Here is an 11,609-nt window from a genome sequence, read left to right as displayed (position 1 = left end):
GTTACATTTTTAAGGGAATTCTCTGTTGGATGGAGAATGGATCGTAGGTGGGCAAGAGTGGACGCAGGAAAACCAGATAGATGTATCAGAGTTGAATGCCAAGGCAGAAGCTGCTTTAGGTATTTTATTCAGAGAGGGATTTAAAACACAGAGTGAGACATTTGTGAAATCAGTGGGAAGGACTAGAGGAGGAGTAGTGGCGAGTGGTACTGCTGGATTACAGAATAGAAGGAAACCCCCAGTAGTTGAGTCCAGAGTTTGAGAATCCTGCCACCGTTGACATTGCTGCTCAGGGCTGGCCAGACACTGGAATACCAAGTTTGCCTGTTACAGCTTCTTCCAAACTGGTACTCTGTCACCTTGCTTATCAACAGCAGTACCAATAGGAAGGTTGCCTCTGGGTCTTGCTTCTCTTTATTAACTTGGTGCTAGTACATTTAATGGACAGTATCTAATTCTAACCTAGAGCTCCTACACATTAGGGTGCCTGGGACATGTTTTTAGGTTTATAATGTCTCCAGTTTGTGAATAAAATGGTGCTTGAGAGAGACAATTTGCTAGATCTAAGACAAGATTATTGCGGTAATACAGGTAAAGGATGGTGGTGGCTTGGCTTAGGATGGCAGAGTGGAAATAGATGGAAGTGGACACATTGAGAGTGTGTTTTAGAGGCAACAATGATAGCACATGTTTATTGATTGGATTTGGAAGAAAAACTTTTCTATTTTTTAGCTTGAGGAGTTGTAGCATGTAAAGTGTAAAATGCCAGTGTAGACACGACCAAAAAGCAGTTGAATTTAGGCCTAGAATTGAGGGCCTTGCCTTGGCTGAAAATCAGGGTAGTGAGTTCATTCTGAAGATGCTATCAAAATCCAAGTCATTTATCCTTTAAAAATATAACACATAAGAATAATGTTGATAGAAAGTCTAGACCGAGCCCCTGGGCTCTAACGTTACAGATCCAGCTAAGGAGAGAAGTCAGCAAAGGAGTTGGAAAAGGATTGGGCATGGAGGAAGGAAAGTCAGGGGAGTGACGTGTGAGCCAAATGAAGAAGAGAGTGCTCAAATGTGTCAAGTGCTGGTGAGCAAGTCAGTTGAGAATAGCAGTGGTACTAGGATTAGACAAATGCAGTCTCAGGGCAGTAGTAGGAATAAAACTAAGATGAATTTAGGGACTTCCCTGGTGGCCCAGTGGTTAAGAATCTGCCTCCCAACGCAGGGGACGCAGGTTCAATCCGGGGTTGGGGAACTGAGATCCCACATGCCAAGGGGCGACTAAGCCCATGTGCTGCCATAAAGGCCCCACACAGCAAAAATAAATAATTTTTTTTTAAAGTAAGATTAGTTTAAGCTGAAGAGAGAATATGAGGTCTAAAGACTTACCAACTTTGTGGATCTTTTCAAAGAACAAACTTCAGGGTATTTTAATTCTCTGTTTTATCTTCACTCTAATCTTCATTATTTCCTTTCTTCTGCTTGTATTGGGTTTAGTTTGCTCTTCTTTTTCTAGTTCCTTAAGGTGAGTAGTTAGGTTACTGCTTTGAGATCTTTCTTTTTTTTAAAAAATGTAGTTATTTATAGCTGTGAATTTCCCTCTGAATACTGCTTTCACTGCATCCTGTAGGTTTGGGTATCTTGCGTTCTCATTTTCCTTTATCTCGAAGTATTTTCTAGTTTCCCTTGTGATTTCTTCTTTGACTTGTTGATCGTTTTAGAGTGTGTTGTTGAATTTCCACATACTTGTGAATTGTCTAAATTTCCTTCTGTTACTGATGTCTTGTTTCATCCCATTATACTTGGAGAACTTAGAATGATTTTGATCTTTTAAAATTTATTGAGACTTGTTTTGTGGCCTAACATGTGGTCTGTCCAGGAGAACATTCTCTGTGCCCTGAAGAATGTTGTTTTCTGCCACTGTTGGGTGGACTGAGTGCTCTATGGATGTTCACTGGGTCTAACTGGTGTATAGTATTGAGCCTTCTGATTGTTTTTTCCATTGTTGAATGTAGAGTATTCAATTCTCCATCTATTATTGTTGAACCATTTCTTCCTTTCATTGTCTGTTTTTGCTTCATTTACTTTGGTGCTCTGTGTTAGGTCTATATCTGTTTATGAGCTTCTAGCTAGATTGGCGCTTCATTACAGCGAGTGAACTTCTTGGTCCCTTGTAACAGTTTTTGTCTGAACCTCTGTGTTACCTGATGCTGGTGTAGCTCCTCCAGTCCTGTTTTGGTTACTGTTTACATGGCATGTCTTTTTTCATCCTTTATGTTCAATCTGTTTTTACCTCTGCATCGAAAATGTGTTTTGTGCAGATAGTGTATAGTGGGTTGTATGTCAAAAATCCATTCTGCCAGTCTCTGCTTTTTTATTGAAGTTCAGTTCTCCACATTCCATGTAATTACTGGTAAGGACTTTCTTCTGTCATTTTTCTATTGGGTGCAAACTTGTAATTAGAAGATGAATAATTTCTGGAGATCTGACACATAACATTGTGATTATGGTCAACAATACTGCACTATATTCTTCAAAATTCATTTCTGCATTTCTTGTATCTTTTTTGTTCCTCAGTCCTCCATTATTGCCTTCCTTTGTGTTAAATACGTATTTTCTAGTATGCCATTTTAATTCCCTTGTTGTTTCTTTTACATTATGTTCTTGAGTTATTGTATTTTCCTAGTGGTTTCTCTGGGTGGTTATAATTAACATCTTACAACAATCCATTTCTAATTAGCACTATCTTAATTTTAATAGATATAAAACTCTGCTCATATATAACTCCATTCTCTGCCATCCCTCTGCTATATTGTTGTCACAAATTACATCTTTATTATGTGCCCATGGACATAGATTTATAATCATTTCTTTATGCAGTTGTCTTTTAAACCAGATATGAGGGGGAGAAAAGAGTTACAAACAACAAATATATTTATATTTTCTTTTAATGGCTCAGTGGGAAAGAATCTGCCTTCAGTGCAGGGGATGCGACAGGAGCCATGGGTTCGATCCCTGGGTTGGGAAGATCCCCTGGAGAAGGAAATAGCAACCCACTCCAGTATTCTTGCCTGGGAAATCCCATGGTGGGCTATAGTCCATAGGGTTGCAAAAGAGTCAGACACAACTTAGCAACTAAACAGCAACAATATTGTATTAGTTTCCTAGGGCTCCAAAGAACCGCAGATTGGGTGGCTTAAAGCAACAGAAGTTTATTCTCTCACAGTTCTGGATGCCAAAACCCTGAAATGAAGGTGTAAGCAGAGTTGGTTCCTTCTGGAGGCACCGAAGTAGAATCTGCCCCTTGTCTCTCGCTTCTCCCGACAGCTGCCGATGCTCAGCGTTACTTGGCGCGCAGAGGCATCACTCTGATCTCTCTCCGCCTCCAGTGGCTTTCTCCCCGTGTCTCTGTGTCTTCACAGACTGACTTACAGGAGATGGGATTAGGGGCCGACCCTACTCCAGGATGACCTCATCTTAACTGACTGCATCTGCAACAATTCTATTTCTAAATAAGGTCACGTCCTGAGCTGTTGGGGATTAGGACTCGAACAGATCTTTTTGGGGAAACACAAGTCAACCCATAACACCAGGAACATGTCAGAACTTTTCACAGCCCTTATTTGCCAAAGTACCTCATTCTCCACTCTTTCCTCTCAAGCTTTTTAGTCAGTCTGTCATTAGTCTCAGTTGTTCTCCAGTACTCCGGGTAGCTGTGCCTAATCCAGTGCCTTTAAACTTTTTTTTTTTTAATCTATAATTTATTTTTGGCTGCACTGTGTCTTTGTTGGTTTTAGGGTGGACTTTCTCTAGTCATGGCAAGCCGGGGCTCCTCTTTGTTGCAGAGTATGGGCTTCCATTGCAGTGTCTTCTCTTGTTGCAGAGCACGGGCTCTAGGCACAAGGGCCTCAGTAGTTGCAGCACTTGGGCTCAGTAGTTGTGGCACAGGCGCCTAATTGCTCCAAGGCATGTGGACTCTTCCCAGACCAGGGATCAAACCTGCACTGGAAGGCAGATTCCTATCCGCTGCACCACCAGGGACATTTTTGACAATTGCCCTTGGGTAGGGTAGCTGCCTCAACCCTGGCGGAATTCTTAGTTAGGCAAGATAAAGGTGAATGCTTGGAGCCAGTCCCCCAAGAAGCCACCAGATGGTTGTCATGGACTGAACTGTGTTTCTAGGCCCTCTGCCTGCCCCCTCCAACTCCTCTCAGAGTCATATGTTAAAGTCCTGACTTTCATTGTGACTTTCTTTGGAGATGGGAACTTTAGGAGGTAATTGACTGCAGCGATGAAATTAAAAAAGACACTTGCTCCTTGGAAGAAAAGTTATGACCAACCTACACCGCATATTAAAAAGCAGAGACATTACTTTGCCAACAAAGATCTGTCTAGTCAAAACTATGGTTTTTCCAGTAGTCATGTATGGATGTGAGAATTGGACTCTAAAGAAAGCTGGGCACCGAAGAATTGATGCTTTTGAACTGGGGTGTTGGAGAGGACTCTTGAGAGTCCCTTGGACTGCAAGGAGATCCAACCAGTCCATCCTAAAGGAAATCAGTCCTGAATATTCATTGGAAGGACTGATGCTGAAGCTGAAACTCCAGTACTCCAACACCTGATGCGAAGAACTGACTCATTTAAAAGACCCTGATGCTGGAAAAGATTGGGGGCAGGAGGAAAAGGGGACGACAGAGGATGAGATGGCTGAATGGCATCACCGACTCAATGGACATGAGTTTGAGTGAACTCTGGGAGTTGGCATTGGACAGGGAGGCCTGGCGTGCTGCAGTTCATGGGGTCGCGAAGAGTTGGACACGACTGAGCGATTGAACTGAACTGAAACTGAAGGTTAGATCAAGTCATCAGGGTGGGGCCTGGGCTTCCCTGGTGGCTCAGTCAGTAAAGAATCTGCCTGCAACGCAAGAGACCCTGGTTCAATCCCTGGGTCGGGAAAATCCTCTAGAGAAGGGAATGGCTATCCACTCCAGTATTCTTGCCTGGAGAATCTCATAGACAGAGTAGTCTGGTGGGTTACAGTCCATGGAGTTGAAGAGTCAGACACAACTGAGCAACTAACACACACACACACACACACACACACACACAGAGTGGGGCCCTAATCCAGTGGGATTTATGTCCTTATAAGAGGAGCAAGAGACCCCAGAGAGCCCTCACCAAAAACTGAATTGGCCAGAACCTTGATCTTGGACTTGCCAGCCTCCAGACTGTGAAAAAATAAACTTCAACAAGCAGCCTATGCTTTTTTTTTTTAAACTGCTGCTTGAACTAACACATAGGTCAAAGCAAACAGCCACAATTCTCAACAAATGGGGTCCATTTTTCTGCTCTTACCTGTACCAGAAATACAGGCTGTTACTGTCAAGGCCACCCGTGAGCCTGGGAGCAGGGCTGGGACCAAAGAGAGTTAAAACACCACCACGCTCTCTGTTTTTACTGAGATTCAGCTGTTTTTGCCTTACGCCTTTCCCTCTGGGCTGCTGCAAGGTTTTACTTACTTTCCAGGATTTTGAAATAGTTGATTCTGACAGGTTTTGCCCATCTATTTGTGCTTCCTTGGAAGGAAGGACTTGTTTTGTAATTAATTAATGTGTTTATTTGGCTGCACTGGGTGTTAGGTGCGGCATGTGAATTCTTAGTTGAGGCACGTGAATTCTTAGTTGCAGCATGAGGGATCTAGATCTCTGAGGAGGGATTGAACCTGGGACCCCTGCATTGCATGCTTGGAATCTTAGCCACTGGACCACCAGGGAAATCCCTTGGAGGGAAAGACTTGAGGTTCCTTGTGTGTTAGTTGCTCAGTCATGTCTGACTCTTTATGACCCCATGGACTGTAGCACGCTAGGCTCCCCTGACCATGGGATTCTCCAGGCAAGAATACTGGAGTGGGTTGCCATGCCCTTCTCTGAGGTATCTTCCCGACCCAGGGATCGGACCTGCGTCTTCCCACATTGCAGGTAGATTCTTTACCATGTGAACCATCATGGAAGCCCCATACTGTCATACCAAAAATAACACTTTGACCCCAACGTGATTTAAACACACAACCTTCTGGTCTGGAGTTAGATTCGATATTGTTGCTCCAGGAAGCCTTGACTTACTCCTCCATTTTCCCTGCTGTCACCCCACCATGCTCTTCAACAATATGACGTTGACACTCCTCCCACCAAGAAGGTGGCGACCTTTGTTCCCTCCTTGAGTCTGGGCGGGAGCTTAGGACAGCTCCAACCGAAAGAGGCCCACAGAGGTGACACTCGGACTTTCCAGGCTAGACTGTGAGAAGGATACAGCTTCTCTAGCCTTTTTTCAGGAGCTAGGGGTTGGACACTTGCCTTGGGGAACCAGCTACCACGCTGTGAGAGCCCAAATTAGCCCAGGTGGAGAGGCTCCCGGGGAGAGGAAAGGACGCCCCAAGCTGGGACTGCCCTGGTGGTCCAGCAGCTAAGACTCCAAGCTCTCAATACAGGGGACCTGGGTTCAGTCCCTGGTCAGGGAACTAGATCCCATGTGCTGCAATGAAGAATTCACATGCCACAACTAAAGAGCCTTCATGTCAAAAAGGGAAAGTGTTAGTCACTCTTTGCGACCCTATGAACTACAGCCCACCAGGCTCCTCTGTCCATGGGATTCTCCAGGCAAGAATACCGGAGTGGGTTGCCATTGCCTTCTCCAGGGGATGTTTCTGACCCAGGGATCAAAGCTGGGTCTCCCAAGTTGTAAGCAGATTCTTTACCTTCTGAGCCAACAGGGAAGCCCAAATAAATAATAATAAATAAACTAAGACCCAGTTCAGCCAAGTAAATATTTTCATAAAAAGGTCCCAAGCTGACAGCCAGCCTCAATCTGCAGACATATGAATAAACCAGCCTTCAGAGTCTTTGAGTTCCAGCTGAGACCTCAGACCTCATGGAGCAGAAATGAGCTGTCCCTGCTGTGCCCTGTCTGACCCGCAGAATCTGTGAGCATAATACACAGTTGTTTTTATGCCACTACATTTTGCGGTAATTTGCTAGGCAGCCACAGTAACTGGAAATTCACCAAGTGAGTCATACGGTATCAAGCAGTGGACAGACAAGTTGTCCCTTTCAGTGCAGATGGATTTAAAGGGCCCGTGTTCAAAAGTGTAGGGGGTTGGGGAAGTTGGGGGGAGGGGATAACCAGCAGGATTGTATCACAGGTTCCCTTTTCCTCCCTCCAAACAGCGGCCTCTCATCTTCCTCCATTTTCACAGTGTCCCCACCTCCCCAATCATCCAGGCTTGAAACCTCAGAATGTCTTTGTTTTTTCCTTTCCCTTTACCCTCCTGGGGCTTTCCTGGTGGCTCAGATGGTAAATAATCTGCCTGCAATGCAGGAGACCCGGGTTTAATCCCTGGGTCAGGAAGATCCCCTGGAGAAGGGAATGGCAACCCACTCCAGTATTCTTGCCTGGAGAATCCCATGGACAGAAAAGTCTGGTGGGGCCATAAAGAGTCGGACACAACTGAGCGACTAACACTTCACCCTCCTGGAGTAACAAATCACACCCGCTGTCTTTTTCATAGCGCCTCACAAATTTGTTCTTTCCATTCCTAACAGTCTGTGCTTGAAATTCCAGGAGTTCATTGTTACCTACAGAATACAATGCAATGAGATGGAAATAGACACCCAGTAATAATAGGCATGAGGCTTTCAGGTTTCATACTAGAAAAGGGTAGGGTTTAAAGCTTTCCAGGGGCAAGTGATAATAATACTAATGGACACTACGTGGAAGTCTGCTGTGTTTTGAGAAAGCGCCTCCAGGGCTCTTTGAGAAGCAAATCAGTGAGTAGTCTCTGGAGTACTTCTTTTTAAGTTAAGTTAAAGGCAAAATTTTATTTATTTATTTATTTTTGTTGCAGCCTGTGACTTGTGGGATTTTAGCCCCTTGACCAGGGATGGAAACTGGACCCCATGCAGTAGGAGCTTGAAGCCGTAACTAGACTACTGGGGAAATCTCTGGAGTGCTTCTAATCCCTGGATCCACTTGGTTCCTGTGTTTAATCCAAGCGCTTTTTCTCCAGCCTCTCTGAATGACCTTGGCTACAAATTTAAACTTGGTTTACAGACATCTAGAGGTGTTAGGTGTTGACTGTTAAATAAATCTCTTAGTTCTAGCTTATACCCTTTTGTTTATCTTGACCCAAACAGTATCTGTAAGGAGAGTTTTTGACGAGCTACATTTTAAAAATCTGAGTATGGGACTTCCCTGGCAGTCCAGTGGTTAAGACTCCATTCTTCCAATGAAGGGATTTCGGGTTCAATCCCTGTCAAGGGAATTAAAATCCCACATGCCATACGGTGTGTGTGGTGGAGGGGAATAAAATTTTTTTTTAAATCTGAGTATGACTTGCAGGCTCATCTCAGCTTCCTGTCTTAAAGCCATGAAATAGATGCAATTTTCTTCAGGTAAGTACCCAGTTATCCAAAAATAGTGATTTTATTTTTGAAGCTCCAAAAGAGAAAATCAGGTTCTGACACAGAGCTTGCATGAAGATTACTTCAGGTCCTAATTAGAACCTGAGTATTTAATGTGTTCTACTTGCTGCAGACATCATAAGAAATAACCCTTTTTATAATCTGGAATTTCCTCCTTAAGACACAGGAAAGCTGTTTGCTATGAGAAGTGGAGGAACAGTTGCATCCTCTGAAATCTGACCGTTACCATTGTTTCCTAAGTGAACACTGAGTAGCTCGTATTTACAAGACTAAATATTAAAAAAAGAAAAATAAGAATGATAATAAAACTAAAAGAGAGGGCAGGGTTGTCGCTAACAGCCACTTACTTAAAAAATACTTGCTAAGCACTTAGCTGTACCAGGCACTGTTCTAGGAACCAGGTATGAGGCAGGCAAAAATCCCTGCCCTCATGGGGCTTGCCTTGTAGGGTAGAGAGGATATGATAATAAGATAAGTAAAATGTGTTAGTGTTACACATGTAAACATTTTCATAATTACAGGACCATGTTTTTTAAAAAATGCTGTGGAGCAAAATAAAGCTGAAAAGAGTGACGGTGCTGGAATGGACTCGAAGGGGGTGAATTCTAGAGGCCAGAGAGGCCCCAGTGAGAAAGTAACACTTGAGGAGGTGAAGAAGGTGAGAGTTTTACATATCTGGGGGAAGATTGTCAAGTCAGAGGTTTTAACAAATGCAAAGGTCCTGAGGTCAGAGCATGCCTGGCTCTTAGGGGAACATATGGAGTCAGAGGGACTAGATCGGAGAGAATGAAAAGTAGAGAGGCAAGGACTTCCCTGGTGGTCTAGCAGTTAAGACTTCATGCTCCCAATGCAGGGGACCTGGGTTCCATCCCTGGTCAGGGAATTGGATCTTACACCCCATAACTAATCCCTCATGTGGCAATAAAGATCTCAGGTGCTGCAACAAAGACCTGGCTTGCAGCCAAAAAAAAAAATTTTTTTAAAGGTGAGAAGGCAGGTCCTATTGGCCTTTGTAGGGCATTTCAGTGAATTGGGCTTTTAGTCTAAGTAAAAGAGAAGCCATTGGAAGATTTTAAGTGGAGTGTGATGATCTAAGATCATTTTGAATGCTGTGTTGAGGATGGTCTGAAGGGAGCAAATGAAAAGGCAGAGAAACTAGTTTTTGTAGGCTATTATAAAAATCCAGGAGAGATGGAAGTGGTTTGGACCAGATGGTAGCAGGGGATAAACTCTACTATAATTTAGAGATAAAGCAGAATGAATTTGCTGACAGATATGGGTGTGAGAGAAGGAAGAGATAAGAATGACTTCAAGGTTTCAGTCTGGCAACTTGAAGATGAGTTGTCTTTAACTTATACGGGAACATGCCTGGAGGAATGACTTTAAAGGGATCAGATCAGGACTGTTAAACTTGAGGTGCCCTTGAGGGGAGATGCCACAAAGGTAGTTGAATATATAGGCCTGGCATTTAGGATAGAGGTCTGGGCTGGAGAAGCTGCGAGAGGTGAGTAGATGGCAACAGTTCAAACTAGAAGACTGGACGAAGTCACCAAGAGCAGGAGCATAGACGAGAGGGAACAGTTCTGAGGCCCGAGCCACGGGACCAGCGTTAGGATGGTCATCTGACGTTAGGATGTCTGGGAGAAGGCGGCCCAGGAAAGGAGACTGAGGAGTGGACAAGAGCAGGAAGGAGACTAAGAGTGTGATGTTCTGGAAGCCACATGAAGAAAGTGTGGGTGATCCAGTTGTGAAGCTATGTAAAATATTAAAAGAATGAACTGTGTCTACAACATGACAAGGGGAACTTGAGGAAAGCAGGTCCAGTGAAGTGGTACAAGCAACAGCTTATTGGAGTGGGTTCAGCAAAGAACTGGTCCTACTGTGTAGCACAGGGAACTATATTCAGTATCCTGTGATAAACCATAATGGAAAAGAATATGAAAAAAAATATATATATATGGGTAACTGAGTCACTTTGCTGTACAGCAGAAATTAACACAACATTGTAAATCAACTGTATTTCAATAAATTTTTTTAAAAAAGAAGTGGGAGAGGGGCTGGGAACAGCAAATATGGACTTTTTGTTGTTTCTTTTGCTTGCTTTAAAATGTATTTATTTATTTATTTATGACTGAGCGGGGTCTTCATTGCTGCCTGGGGGCTTTCTCTAGTTGCAGCCATCCGGGCTCCTCTAGTTTCAGTGCACGGGCTTCTCGTTGTGGTGGCTTCTCTCGTTGCAGAGCGTGGCTCTAGGGCACATCGGCTCAGTAGTTGTGGTGCATGGGCTCAGTTGCTCCGCAGTATGTGGGATCTTCCCGGACCAGGGATCGAACTCATATTCCCTGCATTGGCAGGTGGATTCTTAACCACTGGACCACCAGGGAAGTCCTTGTTTACTTTTTAAGGTAGGAGAAATAAAAGAATATTTATGCTAATGAAAAGATCTTTGCTTTTCCAGTGATGGACCTAACCTTCTCACTCACCTTCCCTTGCGCTTCAGATATGGATGTTTGCTGTTTCTTGGAACCCTCACTTTGAGGAATGTTAATAGGGAATCTGAACAGATAGAGAACTGGTTATCGTCGCACGATAACTAGCAAATTGCAAATTTCAGGATATGCAAGTTTTGCTTTTCTATACCATGTGAAAATCAACTTGCTTCATATGTGGAATTCTCTTTCTCCAAACTTCCCACTACTTTGGAGGACATGACACATTTTAAATGTGGCTGAGAGTCCTTAGACTTGGTGGAATTGCACTTCTGTCATTTAGCTGCTGTTTAGATGCTTCTTCACACTTGTAATTAGGTGTTTAACCCAACCCCACAGTTCGCCTCCTTCCTCCATTTCTGGATGATGATGAGTTTCTTTTTTTTTTGGGTGCACTGGGTCTTAGTTGCGGCCTGCGAGATCTCTCATCTTGGTTGTGGCATGTGGGATCTTTAGTTGTGGCATGCAAACTCTCAGTGGCAGTGTGTGGCATCTCGTTCCCTGACCAGGGATCAAACCTGGGCCCCCTGCATTGGGAGCGTGGAGTCTTAGCCACTAGACTACTAGGGAAGTCCCTGTTGATGAGTTCTCTAACAATTCTTCTCCCATTTCAAAGGAAGGATAGTAACTCAAAAAGTCTTTAAAACTT

The sequence above is a fragment of the Bubalus bubalis genome, chromosome 7 (genome assembly GCF_019923935.1).
Source record: "Bubalus bubalis isolate 160015118507 breed Murrah chromosome 7, NDDB_SH_1, whole genome shotgun sequence".
Taxonomy (NCBI): Eukaryota; Metazoa; Chordata; class Mammalia; order Artiodactyla; family Bovidae; genus Bubalus; species Bubalus bubalis.
This window is presented reverse-complemented; position numbering follows the sequence as displayed.